The sequence below is a fragment of the Delphinus delphis genome, chromosome X (genome assembly GCF_949987515.2).
Source record: "Delphinus delphis chromosome X, mDelDel1.2, whole genome shotgun sequence".
NCBI classification, from domain to species: Eukaryota; Metazoa; Chordata; class Mammalia; order Artiodactyla; family Delphinidae; genus Delphinus; species Delphinus delphis.
In genome coordinates, this window is record NC_082704.1 from 70,626,063 (window position 1) to 70,642,962 (window position 16,900).

At 51.5% G+C, this 16,900-nt stretch overlaps 1 protein-coding gene across 1 annotated transcript in view; it reads right to left on the bottom strand.

The window, feature by feature from the left end:
• The window catches only part of STARD8 (StAR related lipid transfer domain containing 8), a 32,832-nt gene extending 19,542 nt beyond the window's left edge, over positions 1-13,290 (bottom strand). The window contains exon 1 of the mRNA XM_060003163.1: positions 13,164-13,290. The gene's annotated coding sequence lies outside the window, so the exon portion shown is untranslated. The remainder of the gene's footprint in view (positions 1-13,163) is intronic.
• Positions 13,291-16,900: the final 3,610 nt, after the last annotated feature.

Genomic DNA, 16,900 nt, shown 5'->3' on the forward strand with positions numbered 1-16,900 from the left:
TGCCACCTCTCTCTCTGGGGGACTGAAGGAGAGGGGTCTTCACAAGGGCCGGTACTAAGAGCTGTCATGGATGCCACGACTGCCAAGCCTTCCCCTCCTGACCTTGAAGCGGACATTCAGGGGGGTCTACCATGCACTGTCCTCTGGGAGGTCAGGTGCACCCATCATCTCTCCTGCTCCTGCTGCTCTTAGCTGGAATCACAACTTTAACTAGATTGTTCCAGGGGAGGGAGGGAGAGGGAGGAAGGGAGACTGAGACCAAAATAGCTCTCATCCCACATTCCAACCCTCGCAGGAGGGGAGCCACAGCAAGGGCTGCCGATGTCAAGCGGCTGAGCTTGACAGTGCTGGACGCTGACCAGCCTCTGGCTTGTTAGGTCAGAACTCGGGGCCCCTGCTGCACCTGTTCGGATGCAATCCTTGGTCTCTCATCTGGAGCTACGGCAGGATGCCAAGGCCCTGGGCCCACGTGAGCAGCACTTTTGGAGCCTCCCCATCACAAGTGGGGCACCACCGAGGCAAATGGCCCAGGAGAATACACTACTGTGGGACTGGGTGGCAACAAAATGAAGACATCAAATCTTCTTGCTAGCCAGTAGCAGGTTCACACATGCAGCCCTCCCTCCTTAACACTCCATATCCATGTCACGGCCACAGGGCCACAGGGATTCTCAACCAGAGACAATTTTACCCTCCCCCCGGCCCCAGGAGCCCTTTGGCAATGTCAGGAGACATTTTTGGTCTTCACAACTGGGGGAGGATGCTGCTAGCATCTGCCAAGTAGAAGCCAGGGATGCTGCTAAACATCCTACCGTGCAAAGGACACCTCCCACAATAAAAGAAAGGCTGACTCCAGACCTGAAGTGCGAGACCAGGAGAGGCACTTTCCTTCCACCTTACCTGGGGGCCTCAAGTACCTCCAGGCATCCCCAGCCCACCTTGGGGATGTCCTGAGGCGTGAGGTGAAGGATGGATACAGTGTTCACTGGAGGTCCCTTGTCTTTGCACACTGTGGACCCCTTGCAGGGTCAGCCAAGGGGAGGTGACAGTTCTAGTTTTTGGAGTTTTTATAAATAAATACGGAAGTGACACAAGGAACCCTCCACTGTGTTCCCACACACAAACACAGACTGTGGCCTGAGCTCTAGTATGCAGCTGTAAATAGAGGAGGGTCATGAGGGCCCTGTGGCTAACCCAGACCTCTGGCTTGCTGGGGCTGCTTGACAATTTGGGTCCAAGGTTGGCCCAGCCTGTGGTCTCCTAGGCAAGCACTTGATGTAGCAGAGCCAAAGCAGGCAGCTGACATTCCTGCTTGGCCCAGGGCTTCCTTGTGAAAGCGAAGGTCAAAGCTGTCACGTGCTCTGCCGCAGCGGCTCCATTAGCTTTCTTGCCCTCAGGGGATCCTGTCCCAGGTGCTCTGACAAGGTCATGGTGACAAGGAAAGACAGGTGTTTTAATAATCCACGTGCTACTCCATCACTTCCAGTCTGGAGCCTGGAGGCAAGAGATGCCAGCCTAACCGGTCTGGGGCAGATGGAACCGCTCTCCACTGTGGTATGGGTGGAAAGAATATTGGATTGAAGGTCAGGACAACTACATTCTGGCCTTAGCTCCACTAGGAACTTGTCGGGTGACCTTGGGCAAGCCAGTACCTCTGTCTAAGTTGCAGTTTCCCCATCTTCTCATGGCCACTCACCAAAATCTAGACCTGGAACAGAAGTACGTGTAATTGGCAGTGGCTGGTTCGGTAGAGAGGGGAGCCTCTCCTGCACGTTCTCTTCTGGGAGACTCAAGAGAGGACCCTCTGTAGGGACCAAGAACAAACCCATCTTTCCCTCCCAATCCAGCTCTCCTGAGTTCCTGCCTCCAAAGGCACCAAACATCGAGGCTTAAACCTCCAGTCAGCCTGGTCCGTCCTCTCTCCGCTTGTGTATTTAGCCACCAACTCCTATCAATTTTTCCATCCAATGGTCACGGTTTCCCAGGCCCAACCATGCCCTAGACTCTCATGCCTGGATTACTTCAGCCCTGTAAGTTCCCAGCCTCCAGGCTCTCCTTTCAACAGGTCATCCTGCTAGCTTCTTCTCCCAAGAGCCCAGCTCTGACCTGGCCACTCTCCTACTCTGCAACCTAATGGGCTCCCCACTGCCCACTGCCCAGGGCAGACGTCAGACTGTTTTCCACCTCCACACTCTAGACCCAGCCTGGCTTGAAGCTGCAAATTCCTATTACTCCTCAAGATGGAGGTCAAACACCACCTCCCATGAAGCCTTCGTTCCCTGACCTCTCACCAACCCCCTACCACCCAATGGTTTAGTTAAATTAAGTGGCCCCCAGAGCATTTCCCATACCTTCTTGGCAGCACATAACCCTGTCTCCCCCATTCAACTGGAGCTACACCGCACTGGGGTCCTTTAGGTCTCAGTATCCCCACTGCTGTGTGGTATGGGCTACTGAATATTCTTGCAACACCTAGATAAGAAGTCCTGCTTCCCAACTCAACAGGGTGAAGACCTCTGACTGCACCCCCTCCTCTGGTATCCCCGTAGTGAGGACACAGAACTGAGCACACACCTGCGACCCAGCAGACTGGCTGACTGGCAACCCACCTTGCCCCAGGGCAGAAACCACACGGCCAGGAACCAAGACCCAGAGATGTGAGAAGGGAAAATGAACTCTGCCTGAGGGTGGAGGCATTCTGGCCTCAAGGAGCACTTAGTTCTCCCATGCCAAGCTCCCGTGAGGGCATCCAAGCTCACTTGAGAGCAGGGCTATGTGCCATCTCCTGCTTCCTTCTCCTGGCCTGCAAAGTCTTGGCGCTCGCCTGTTTTGACCCTGGGCCACCACATCTACATCCCACCCCCACTTCCTAGTCCTACTTCCCTTTCCTTTGGCTGAGGCCAAATATAAACTCCCGTGCAGGAAATGCCTTGGAGGAGCCTGGCCCCACCCTGAGAGCCAGAGAAAACTGTCTCTGACAGAAAGGAAATGGGCTTGAGGGAAGTAGCCTCCTCAGGTGGGGCCTGCTCTCCCTCTGGAAGCCAGCAGACACAAGCCCGCCGCGGAGCCCCACAGCAGCCAAAGGGAGGGCCAGGACGAGGAGCACAAAGGAGAGGGTCGGGGCAGGGGTGATGACAGGCATGCTCAGGCCATGATGGGGTGAAGGGAAGGAGAACCCAAAACAGTGGTCTAATGGCTGTGTTAAGACCTCAGAGCATAGAGGTTCTGGGGTACAGTGAGTGGGAAGAGTAACAGGCTAACGATCTGAAGACTTGGCTTTTAGCCCTGGCTCTGCTACTTCTCAGCTGTGGCTGTGATCATTATTGACAACAATATTTATGATACTAAATGTAATTATTAAGAATAATTCATAATAGACACTAATATTTACTGAGCACTTACTATGTGCCAGACCCTGGGCTAAGGACCTTACACAGATCATACTGTATAAGACAACTTCTCTATGCCTCAGTCTCCTCATCTGTCAAATAGCGTTACGATCATAGTACCGACAACATGAGGTATTTGCAAGTATAAAATGAGATAATAATAATAACAGCCAAAGGGTACAAGTCATCATTATGTCCCAGGCATTACTTTAGGTACTTTTTAGATGATTTATGTTACTGAATCTTCACAACAACCCTGTGAGGTAAATGCTCTGACAATATCTCTATTTGACCAATGAGAAAACTGAGGCCCACAGCTATCAGGTAATTTGCCCAAGATCAGCAGTGAAGAAGTGGTGGGCCAAGATGTACATCTAGGCAGTCTGGCTCCAGAGTCAGAGCCACTAAGTTAGAATCCTCCTCATTAAATAGGAGAAATCGCCTAGGCTATAGACACAAAAAACATATACCAGGGCTTTTGCAGCATGAACCCTTAACCTGAAGTAAGTTCAGAGTAGTGGAGAAAGCACCTAATCATCCCATATCTCTTTGGTCTCCACAACAGCCTTGTCCAAAGCAGGCCTGCCACACAAATGGGGAAACTAAGGCTATGGAAAGGCCAAGTGGCTTCTACTGGACTACAGATGGAGCCAGGAGCCTGCCTAAATACCCACCGCCCTCCTGTTGATCTGTTCCCATGTCAGCCTCCCCAGGCTCTCCCCTCCAAATCCACTCCCCCTTGGTTTTGTACTTATTCAACCACTACTACCTGAGCACATACTCCACACCAGGCCCTATGGTAGGCACCAAGGTCTGAAAACTGAACAAGTGTTGAACTCTCCTGGAGTACTTGGCCAGAGCTGCTATCACGCCCATCCTTCTCAAGGAGGCAGAGGCTAAGATGGAATGTCCTTTGAAGCACCCCCTGGAGCTTGTTTGGAGGCAAGTAACAGAGAATGAGCTCGAAAGCAATGGAGCTGGCAACTGGTACAGCCTGAGGGAAGGACGCCTGCAGCACCCAAGAGCCCTGAGGTGGGAACATTGTGGGGAGGACTAGAGTTTCCAGACAAAAGCCCACCACACACATACCCAATTTTAGCATGGGCCACACCAGCTGGAGGGCTCACAAAAGTGAATCCAGACAGCCTCCCGCCTGCCCCTAACCTTCTAAATAATGCAACCTGGTTGTGGAGATAGCTCATTAAAATGTCTCTTCTCCCCTGATGCCACCCAGCAGCCTGCTCTGTGCCCTCAGTGCTGGAAAGTGCTAACGAGGCAGGCCTGCTGCTGACATCGGAACAACCCCCAAATCCCTCCTGCACACACTCCCCCACCCCAGTGAAGCTCTGCTTTAGAGCATGGATACCCAGCCCTCAGTGTTTTCTTTGCTCTCCATCTGTCCACCTCGGGGGTCTGGGAGCAGGCAAGGGCCTGGGGACTGTCACTGCAACAGCAGTGACTGATTGCTGGTGGGTGCGGGGAGCAGTCAGGGGTAGAAGGGAGACCCAAGCTTCAGGTCGTGCCTCCCAGCCAGGCATGTGGGAAAGGGAAGGGGGAAGCATGACACAGTCACTAAGGGTGTGGGTGGTGGACTCAGACTGCCTGTGTCCTGATCCCAGCTCCATCATTCCCGAGCTGCTGGAGTGACCTTGAGGAAGTTCTTCTTTTAACCTCTCCTTGCCTCGGTTTCTTCATACATAAAATGGGGGTGACGACAGCAGTACCTACTTTGCTGAATTGTCATGGGAGCTAAGTAAATTCAAATGTGTGAAAAATTGAGAAGAGTTCACTATTATTCTTGGTGTTATCATCATTACTACAGCCTCTTGCAGTGTCATAAATGCCACTAAGGAGGCCAGAGGAAGGGAACCCTGTAGGCGGCCATGGCCAGGAAGAGCTTTTCGGGAGGAGGTGGAATCTGAAGTGACAGAAAAGTCCAGACCTATGCCCAGGAGGTGGCAGGTTTGTGCACAGCATGTCCCCAGGTCAGTGAGAAACAGTAAAGTGACAAGGTGGCAGAAAGTACTACTAAAAAACAATAACAGTGAGAGTACTACTTATATTATTGGATTTCATATTCAGCAACCCATGAGGTAAGTACATATCTCCATTTTATAGCTGACAAAATGGAGGCTCACAGAGATTACGTAATTTGCCCAAAGTCACCCAATGCTGCATTATACCAGAGTCCCCAGTCTTCACCATGACACTCTCCTGCCCCAGGCTCCGTGTGTACACTTCGGGGGGTGTTTTGCTTCGGCTCCACTCTGGCCACTTTCCCACATGCCTCTCTTTGTTGTTCCCATTTAGAAGGCCCTACTCAGGTGAGGGCGGCTCAGACCAGATGTTTGGGGCAAGGTGCTTCCCAAGCTCGCTGCCCCTGTCCCTCCTGACTTGACTTCAGCCTGGAGCAGAAAAGCTGGCTGCAAGTGCCTATCTCACACCTCAGACAGGCCTGCCTTTGGCCAGTCCAGATAAAGGACAGGAAATCCTCGGGCACCTCCCCTGGAGGTCACTCCCTCTACCATGGGAACAGAGTTGCAGCTTGGGCAGAGGTTCCTCTGTGGTGGGGAAGCTGCCAAGTCAGCCCCAGCCGCCCTGGCTGCCGAGTGTGGTTTGGGGGAAACAGGGAGGGCTGAGCGTCAGAGACCTGGGTTCCAAATCCTCCCTCCCTGGAGACTGTGTCCTTCCTCTCTCTGGGCCTCAGGTGGGGATCAGCCAGGATCGCACTGGGGGGATCACACTGTCTATCTGACTGGGCTCCTCTGAGAACAGAATGGGATCGTGGAACTGAAAGTGCCTTGGAAACTTTAAAGAAGTGGGAGGACGTGTCAATGTCATCGTCATCAACTGCTAGAGGCGTGGCTGAGTTGGTGTTTCTCCCCGTCTGATTCACCCTTCTAGGCCCCACTGTGGGCATGGCTCAGACTCATTTCCAGCTTCGATGCTCCTTAAAATATCCCCTTCCTCCACCCCCCGACCAGCTCAAGAGGCAAAAGCAAGTCACAGAAAAGCGGGCTATACGGGCACCCCACACACAGTACAATGCAGTCGGCCCATCCCAGTGAGCACCTCCTCCCCTCAGGCTTGCCCTCTGCTGTGGGAGCACTGAGAAGAAGGCCCTACCCTCCCAGGGCACCACAGTCATGGGAGCTGGCTGGACCGGAATGACAAACAAATCAGAGAGAACTGTATGAGGTGTTTGGACCCAGGACTCCTGGGGTTCAGAATCTACCTGAGATTCTGGAGTCAACCAGGAAAAGGTAATGGAGAAGTCTTCTGGAAAAGTTCAGGCTACAGAAAAACAGAGGAGAGTGAGGAACTTCCAGAGCCCCATTTCGTGCCCCAGAGCCACAAAGGGTAGCATGTGCAAAGGACAGTAATGAGGCTGGGAAGGGGACTGGTCCCTGGTCCCCTGAGGGTCACTTGGAGGAGCTGAGGCTGTTTGGCCTGGGGAAAACACAGGGGAACTTGGGCTCTGTCCTCAGACACCTACAGATCAGAGAGAACAGATAGGATCTAAGTGGTCCCGGGGGCAGAGCTGGGACTCAGGGGTAAAAGCCATAGGGAGACAGAGATCAGCTCAACATCAGAAAAAAACTTTTGGAGATTACAGGGATGTAAGCAACCACCTTGAAACATTGCACTCCCAGTTAGTGAAGATGGGTGACAGGAGCTGCACAAGTACTTGGAGGGGGAAGACCCGAGCTTCAGAAAGAGAGTCAGACCCACTGCCCTCTAAAGGTTCTTCTTCCCCAAGCTCTGTCTGCTTCCCACCTCTGGGGTATTGTGGGAGAAGCATAAAGGTGACTGGAGCTGGCTAGGCCCTCGGCTGATTCCCACAGAGACCTGGGATCTCAGGAGCACCTTGGGCTGGTACTACCCAGGGGGAGCAGGTCACTCATTAACTTGTGGCTGAATGGGTCAGAGGGTGGCCACCTGAGACAGATGGAAACATGAGGAGGGGCGAGAGAGCAAACTGCACAAAAGCCCATGCTCAAGGAAAACCCAAGCTCTGGCAGCTCAAGGCCCCGGCAGCCCTAACTGACGAGCCGGCTAAGAGTATTTAGTGATTGGCCCTGGCAGAATTTGAAGCCAGCTCACCTTTGCCTTGTGGATAAGAAAATGCTCTTGACTGGAAACGCATACTCTCATGGCTAAAAGGAAGCCTGGGAGACCACTGAGTCCATGCCATGGGCCCTGCATTTTAAAGATCTAGGTCCAGAGAAAGCAAATGTCTTCTCTGAAGTCACTCATGGAGAGGTAGCTATAGAGAGACACAACCAGAAGCCAGGTTTCCTGACCCTATCGTAGGCCCACAGGGTTCACTAAATGTTGTTTCCTTCCCGTCTCACTGAAACTGCAGAAAGCTTCTTGTGGTCTAGAGCTTTCTAAATTGGACCTGGGTCCTAGCTTGACCCTTCCCAACTCCCACTGCTTGTCAAGATACAGGTTCTCTGAGGAAGGTCTCCTCCTCCACTATGGAGGTCTCAGGCCTCATGTCCCAACCTGGTGTGAAGGGACCTACAGTGGACTGAAAACACACACACACAGCTCCACCCCAAAACCCAGTAATGGCAAACCCTTTGGGTGGGCATTTCTTGCTCTTTTAGACTTTCAGATTGAGATGAGGGAGTCAGCTGCTCCTGGAAACACCCCAACCCCCTTATGACTCCGATGCCTAAAAAAACCCCAAAAAACTCCTACCCCACTGTCCATCTGAATCCCTATTAACTCAACTCCCTGCCCCTCTCTGTAATACCACCCAAGTTGCATATGTGTCCTTCAAGCAATGTGAATGACTACTTCTGTTTGCTCAAGTGAAAACAGAGGAGCAGAAGTTTAATTGGCCCCAGAAGTTCCCATGACTGAATGTTCATTAATGTCCCCTTGGGGGAAGGTAAGGGCTCAGAAATGGGGTCCCTTTAAGGCCTGGGGTGGACAAAGAGTTAGTTAATGGCCATCCCTAGAGGTGACTTTCCAAAGTGGTTATTATGTGGCTCAATCATTAACCAAGCAGTGGCAGGACCCCAGGCTTGTTGGAAAGGAGCCACTCCTTTCCCAAGGACAGCCCAAGAGCAGGAGACTCTGGGGCAGCAAGGCCTGGATGAGGGAAGCTCTCTCTCAGCTCCACACAGGGGTGGAGGAAGGCTGGCCCGGATATGGAGGAAGTCAGCACACCCTTACTGGAGTGGGAGGGAAAAGCGAGACAGTGAGGGTTTTTATCATGAATGAGAGAGGAAGCTCCAAGCTGGGTCATGGTGATTAGATGACAAGCTGGGAAAGACGCTCATCCTGAATGCATCCTGTTTTGCTCTGAAATGGAACTGGCCTCAGGGGCCAGGGGCAGGGGAGGGGCCAGGAGGCAAGCAGCCTCCCAGGAATTCTCCCAGGCCTGCCGACCTCAAGATCCTGGGTGGCCCTGGAACTGGGGAGGCCAGCAAGAGAGTCAGAACTCTCATTTACTACTAGAGAACCAAAGCACGCATGTACTTTCCACAAGAAGCCTCCACAAGTCAGCCTTGGGAGCCCGAGCCCCAGAGCCAGAGCTTCAGAGATGGCAGCAGGCACTGTAAAACAAGGGGATAGGGCTCCATAATCCCTCCAGCTCAGACCTTTCCTGGGCCTCTCTTTCAAGGTTCAGCTCAAATGTCACTGCCTCTGTCAGTCCCTTCCCCTCAGTCAAAAGCCACTGCTCCCTGGTCAGGCCTCCCAGGGCAAAATATCCTCCTTAACAATTGGAAATATGAACACTGTTAGGATACTTGATGATATTAAGGGACTGTTTTAAAGTGTGATAGTGGTGCAGTGTCTATCATTTAAGTCCCTATCACATATATATATAATATATACATATATATTATATATATATGACTATTTATAGATAAATCAAAAGGTGTCTGGGATTCATGTCAAAATAACAAGAAAGAGAATGAAGTAGATGAAGGCATATACAGGGAAGGATTGGCCATGGGCTAACGGCTGTTGAAGGTGGGTGACAAGCACATGGGACCTTATTACATTAATCATCTCTACTTTTATGTATGTTCGAAATTCTCCATAATAATTTTTTAAAGCCCTCACTGAGGTAAAGACTTAGTGTGTCATGTATCATTCATGCCACTAACCCCCATCTACTAGATGGTAGGTTCCCTGAAGGTGGGGGTTACACTTTGTGTCCTCCACAAGACCTAGTACCAAGAACTTAATGAGTAATAATTTATATAGCACTTGGTAGTTCACCAAGCACTTAGCCATGGATCCTCTTGTTTAATCCAGTAAAGTGGAAAAAAACGGGGAAAAATTAAGAGTCTGAGAGATTGAGTGGAGCAGCAGAGCCTGGATTTAAACCTCCATGAGTCCTGCTCCCAGTCCCCAGTTCTTGGCCCCACACCATGCTGGACTCCTGAGGAACTTAACCTCCAGTTCTGCAGTCCCTGAGAGGTCTCGGGTAAATAGGGACAGCAACAGTGGGCATGCAAGTTCCCAAGGTGGCAGGCTGGGCAAGAGGAGACTCAACACACAAACACAGCACTTCAGACTGGTGACAAGGGCCCAGACTGGTGCCTCCTGTCCACTGATTCAAATTTACTAGGACCCGCTCCCCCTTAATATACACACATAAACCAAGGCCCCGGGTCACAGATGAATAAAGCTGTGATAAACACTTGACACCAATAACTGTGTTTCCAGCCCTGTGCTCAACTCCTCTGTTTAGGGTTGCAGGGTGGGGGAGTTCACACATCCCATCCTAGAGCCCTTGCATCTTTCAGATCCCCTATCTTTACTTTATCTGATAACAGCCTTCCAAAGGCCCAGGGCCATGACACTTCATCTTACCCAAACTGGGAGTCCAAGAAAAAAGTTCTCCTTATCCTATTCAAGCCAGAGGCAACTCCTTCTTCCAGTGAGAGACCCTATGCCCCACCTTCCCCAAGAAGGTGGAGGCACAGCCTGCCTTTGTTAAACCTGTCATCTGTTGAAACTGAACTTTCCAAGGCTGGAACAGGGAGCTCCAGGAGTCTCCGGGCAGAAAAGCACTGACTGCTGCCACAGCAGCCCCATTAAAGACTCGATCCTCTAAGGGAGGCCTTCCGGACTTTCTTGCTTTTGTGTTGCTGCTGTTATCCCTATACCCGGCTCCAGGGGTCCTCTGTTCCCTCTCCAATCTACAGCAATCCCGCTACTGGGCATATACCCTGAGAAAACCAAAATTCAAAAAGAGTCATGTACCAAAATGTTCATTGCAGCTCTATTTACAATAGCCCGGAGATGGAAACAACCTAAGTGCCCATCTCGGATGAATGGATAAAGGAGATGTGGCACATATATACAATGGAATATTACTCAGCCATAAAAAGAAACGAAATTGAGCTATTTGTAATGAGGTGGATAGACCTAGAGTGTGTCATACAGTGAAGTAAGTCAGAAAGAGAAAGACAAATACCGTATGCTAACACATATATATGGAATTTAAGAAGAGAAAAAAATGTCATGAAGAACCTAGGGGTAAGACAGGAATAAAGACACAGACCTACTGGAGAACGGACTTGAGGATAAGGGGAGGGGGAAGGGTGAGCTGTGACAGGGCGAGAGAGAGTCATGGACATATACACACTAACAAACGTAAGGTAGATAGCTAGTGGGAAGCAGCCGCATGGCACAGGGACATCGGCCCGGTGCTTTGTGACCGCCTGGAGGGGTTCGGATAGGGAGGGTGGGAGGGAGGGAGACACAAGAGGGAAGAGATATGGGAACATATGTATATGTATAACTGATTCACTTTGTTATAAAGCAGAAACTAACACACCATTGTAAAGCAATTATACCCCAATAAAGATGTTTAAAAAAAAAAGAATGGAATTTTTAAACCTCAAGAAGACAGAGAGTGTCAAAGTTTGGACTTCTCTGTGCCACTTCCTTCACTCCTCTGTACAAACTCAGGAAGTGTTGTCTTCTGTCTTCCCCGCAAGACTCATGCCACCCGCCCCCGCCCCAGGACTCACACAGGGTACACAGCCCTTTAGTGCAACTTCGGCCTCTTCTTGCCCTAAACACCTCCAGATATCATCTCCCTCTCCTCTCCAGATCAGGGAGAGGAGCTGCAGATGCACAGAGAGGTTTAGCATACTTCTCCAAGAACTGCTTACGGAGGGGAGAAAAGGCAAGCAAATAGGGGAAACCAGACTCTATCCATGTGGTGTTTTCTAACTACAGAGGTCCAGGGAATAGAAATTCCAAATCCCAAATCCAGAACATAGTTGGACAAAGGCCAAATCCTGGAAATGAGGACCAGCCCAGAATGTCCAGCAGTATGGTAGCTGTAGCTTTAGGGTGAAAGAATCCCCCACCCCTAAAACCATCATTCCCATCACATTCTTTTGGTTCACTCCATCAACCACTCAGAAACCACCTGCAGTCACCACCTTCTCTACGCCCTTGGGCTGCCTGCCCTCTCATTCCCCCGACAAGAACTGTCTCTCTTCTACTCCAGGAGGATGAAAGTGAAGGGAAAATTCAGAGAGCAGTAAGACAGACGGTGGGTGGGGACATCAACCCCTAGAGTGGGAGCAGGAACAGGTCCACAGTAGGAGTCAGGGTTTGAAAATAGCCCTGGGTGTGATTCATCACCGTCTCCTTCGGGGTCGGCAGACGTGGGTGCTCTGAGTGAGATGGAGACATGCCAGGGCCCTCCAGCCCAACCTCTGGGGCCCAGGGCTCTGCATTGGCCCCACAACTCCCCACCAGTCTGGCTGCTGTCCTGCTTGCCCTTCCCAACACCACTAGTTTTCCAGCTGGCTTAGCTGCATAATCACCACAAGGCTCTCCATCTGCAAAGCTCCTGTCGCCCCAAGCATCTCAGAAACAACCCTTTACCTGCCAGTTTAGGAGCCTGGACAAGTCACCAGATGTCAGGGTGGAAGAGACTGGCCCTTTAGATACCGAATTCCAGCCCACCACCCAAGGTGCAGTTGAAAACACTGTGGCCCACAGAAGTAGCATGACTCGCCTAAGGTCACATGAATTAGTGGCTGAGCCCTGGTTCCCTGAGTCGTAACTCAGTACTTTAAAGAGTTTGGGAGAAGAGAAATGGAGAGAACCTCAGACTATCTAATTGGGAAATCCCAAAAACTTCCACTAAAAGGCCTTTGCTCAGAGGTTCTCTAATCTAAACCCATTTTGGACTTCATGGGGAAACTGAGCCCTGGAAGAAGCGACTTATCCAAAGGTTTTCTCTTGATCCCCGCTGCCACCTCAATACCAGGAAAGTCCGGGCGTTTCTCAGAAGGAAGGCAGTGGCCGAGGGGAAAGCCCATGCCGCCCAACCAGGGGCTTCCTGGAAACGCGCTCAAAGCAGAGGAAGGAGGAGAGGAAAGGAAAAGCGGCGTGACCCGACCGCAAAGCCCAAGCCCCGCCACCTCGCCCAGTTCCAGCCCGTCTCCGAAGCCCCTGAGCTACGGCTCCGGGCTCCAGTCAGGCCCGGGGGTAATGGGCGGACAGCCGCCTTCCACCACCCCACTCCCGAGGCTTCCTAGGGAGAAGCGCGGCTGGCGGGCTCCGGGGTTCCCCCAATTTCGGCGACAGCGGCCTCAAATCCTGGGGACGCAAATGGCTCGGCTCGCTCCCTCCGCGTCTCCCGTGGACGCCGCGCAGCCGAACCGCTAAGAGCGGGGGCCGGAGCGCGCCGGAGAGGTGAGGCGAGGAGAGGCGAGGCGAGAGAGCCCCGGCCCCCCGCCGGCCCCGACCTCCCCTGGCCGTCGCCCCAACTCCTACCTGGAGGCCGCGTCCGTCGCTTTGGGTTCGAGACCCCGACGCAGCTGCCAGCGGGCGGGAGGCACGCGCGGAGCCTGGGGTTGGGCGGGGGTAACGGTGCCAGCCAGAGGAGCAGCTGCCGCGGCTGCTTAGCTGTTGTCAAGCCGCGGCCACTCTCTGCGCAGGTGGGGAGGGAGCAGCGGCGAGTCGGGTGGCGGGGACGCCCCGCCCACCTACGGGACCTTCGACCAATGAGGGCGCAGTCCGGCCCACCGAACTCCCCAGAAAGCGGCCCAAATTGTGGTGGGCGGGGCTCTGCCTTCGAGTTCTTCCAATCCCCGCGCTGCTGCCACTTCCTCCGGTCACACCAATGCGGGGCGGGGCTGGGACAAGGCACAAGCCCAGGGCCAGCAACTAAGGGTGAAGGAACCGGGTGGCCGGGCACGCAGACTAATATCTATTGAGCTCTGTAAGTGACTGGCACCGTGGCGGGGGGGGGGGGGGGGGGGATTTAAATACTTAAGCCATGTGCACGGGAAGGTTCAGTGGCTTGCTGAGGATAATTTACAGGGAGTTCAGAAGACACAACTTTGGTGAGATCTCCGATTAGTTGGGGCAACCAAGAGAACATTAGATATTTGAGAAGGAAGTTGCCATTCCCACCTTGTTCAGGCCTCAGCATTCTGCAACTCCCCCACTCTCTGTCCCGTGTCCAGACTCTACCTCTGCAGAGAAATGCACGGAAAACTTGGGGCGTTTGCATTAATCATAGTAGGAGAGGGCTCCCAAGAGTTGTGACAGCAAGTACCACCAGAAAGCCTGTTTAAATTCAGTAAGAAACCGAGTGTTAAGATTTGATTTCTCTCTTGCCTTTCCTCACAAGGGTCCAGCACAAGTTCACACTTTGATTTCATTGTTGACTTGGGGACTCCTATTAGCCAGGGATGGAAATACCCAAGACCCCATGCCATCCAATCACCATCCTCCACATTTACAAATACAGAAACTAAGAAGAGATGACTCACTCAAGTTTCCCCAGCAAATCCATGTCAGTAACAATACCTGCACACCGGTGTTCTAACAGATGGGAGATTTCATACCTAACAGATGGGAGAAACGAAGCTGAGATTCCTAGAAAGCAGGGACTGCATCCAACTTGTTGCCTAGGGTACCCAACACTGAGGAGAGCAAAAATTAATGTTTCTTAGGACTACAACTTTCTTAAGGTCGTGCGAGGCAATGGCAGAGCCAGACCTAGCCCCAGGTGACCCCTCTTGTCTGGCCTTCAGTACACTAGGCCAAATTGGAATTCTTCCACCTTCCTTCCCTGCCAGCCCTGATGAGAATCAGAGGAGAAACGGTGAAGCAAGGCTACCTCCAGTGTGTACTCCTCTTTTCCTCTCAATGGCATAACCACACACAGCTGGCACTTTGCTCCAGATGAGCCATGTCCCCTTGGGTCTTGGATGTGGATGAGGCCTGTATGCCAGAACTCACTCCTGGAAACAAAATCCTACCCAGAGTCCGAAACTTTTATGATGGGTGGGAAGAAACCTTTATGATGGGTCACTCAAGATGACCTTCCTGAGACTGGGTTGCTATATTTGTAAGTATCCCTAAGGCTCTGAGTTGGAGCCCAACTTATCTTGCTTCTGGAAAAGGCTAGAACAATATAAGAGTGTGGGTCCTGCAATGATCCTAGAGCTTCCCTATGGGCAGGAAACCATGTCAGAGCAGATTCCATCCACCGCATGACACCAAGCACAGTGCCTACAGTAGCTTCTCAATAATGTTTGCTAATGGGTGAATGTATGTTAAAAGATACTCAAGGGACAACCACGAATAAATACAATCAAACGAATGATGAGCAAAAAACCCAATTTACCTTTTGGTATATACATTTAACTGAATCAGATATGATGGGTTCTGAGATACCCAATTCTTTAAAAAAAAAAAAAGGCAATCAAACCTGAAAACTGCAAAAGGGAAAACTGCAGGAAGTACAAAAACTACAAAGAGTACAAAAACTACAAAAGGAGCAATTGCTATAAATAATGAGAACAAGAGCTTCACAGTGCCTGGCATAGACTAGGCACTCAATAAAAACATCTGGGGCTTCCCTGGTGGCGCAGTGGTTGAGAGTCTGCCTGCCGATGCAGGGGACATGGGTTTGTGCCCCGGTTCGGGAAGATCCCACATGCCGCCAAGCGGCTGGGCCCGTGAGCCATGGCCCTTGAGCCTGCACGTCCGGAGCCTGTGCTCCGCAACGGGAGAGGCCACAACAGTGAGAGGCCCGCGTACCGACAAAAAAAAAAAAAAAAAAAAAAATCTGGTAATGAGTGAACACAATAGTCAGCGAAAGCTACAATCCTAATATTTGCCATGCACACTGTGACATTCTGAAATGGCCCAAGCAATGTCTAGGCTATTTCTCTAGGTGTTTTTTGATCTTTCCCGTATCCCATGAGCTTCAGAAAAGCAAGGAGAGCTCAGCCTTGTCAGGAAAACAAAGATAGTTCATCTCCTTCAACCACCAGCAGCCCTTGTTCCCCAAGCCCCCCACCCCCAACCTAAGCCAGAGTCTTGCATAGAACAGATATTCGGTAATGGTGCCTGGAAGATGAGAACATGGTACCTTTTCACAGGTTCCTTTCTGGGCTGCAACTTGAATGACTCTAGAGATAACTGGAGCCTCCAGGTCTTTGCCATCCCTTTTTCCATAAACCCCCCTATTTCCTGTGTGTCCTATAGTGCTGCTGCCGCCCCGGATGTCAGCTCAACCATCAGGCAGAGAAATGTAGAGTCTTCATGGGGGTAGGCTGAGGGCAGGTGAAAAAGCCTCAGTGTGAATGCGTGTGTTTCTATGCCTGAGGCACAGCGCTTCCCTCATTCTACCACTACCACAGCCCAACTGTGTCATACAAAAGGCAGTACAATGGATTCTGGAGCCAGACAACCTGGGTACAAAGTGCAACTCTGCTACTTACTAGCTGTGTGACCTTGGGCAAATTACTTTCCAACTTTCTGTGCCTCAGTCTCCTCATCTGTAATGTGTGGACGATAATCATAGTCCTGACCTTATTCTGCTGCTAAGCAGATCCACTGGACTAAGTGACACTTAGAACAGTGGCTGGCACCTAGACAGTGCTTCTAAGTGTTAGATATGGTGACAGAGGCACTGAGCAATGGTAGAGTGAGCCCTGGATCAGGAAGTAGGAGAGTTGGGTGCTAGTCCCAGTTCTACAGCTTTCTGGCTGTGCCACCCAGGGAAAGTCATTGTGCCGCTCCAACCATCAGTTTCTTCATCTGTAAAATGAGGGGAGAGTACAATTCCTAGTGGGCAAAGTTGAGACAATGGATGTGAGGCTGTACTGTAAAGGGTGACAGGTGACAGGATGGCACTGAAGGTGTTGCAGAGCTAAGCTTTTTGCCAGGGCCAATCAGCTCTTTCCTTCTAGGCAGTGGCAGAGCGAAACTCTATATGCCCTTACCCTGAGCCTCACTCTGAGACACTTGCATCCCAATAAGCACCTATCTGAGGACTTAAAACAGTCCCTACACCCCTCCCTGCCCAGGATGGGGGTTCCTCAGGCTGTTGCAGGTAGACCCATAGCCCCACTCCAGAATGGCCCAGGGTAACGTCAGGTAGGAACCCAACAGACTCTTCCACTACTCTTTTCCATGCAGCTGAAGGTGCAGCAGCAAATAATTCCAGGGAACTCAGCTGGGAAGAAAAAAAGAGGAGTAGGAGCTGCGAG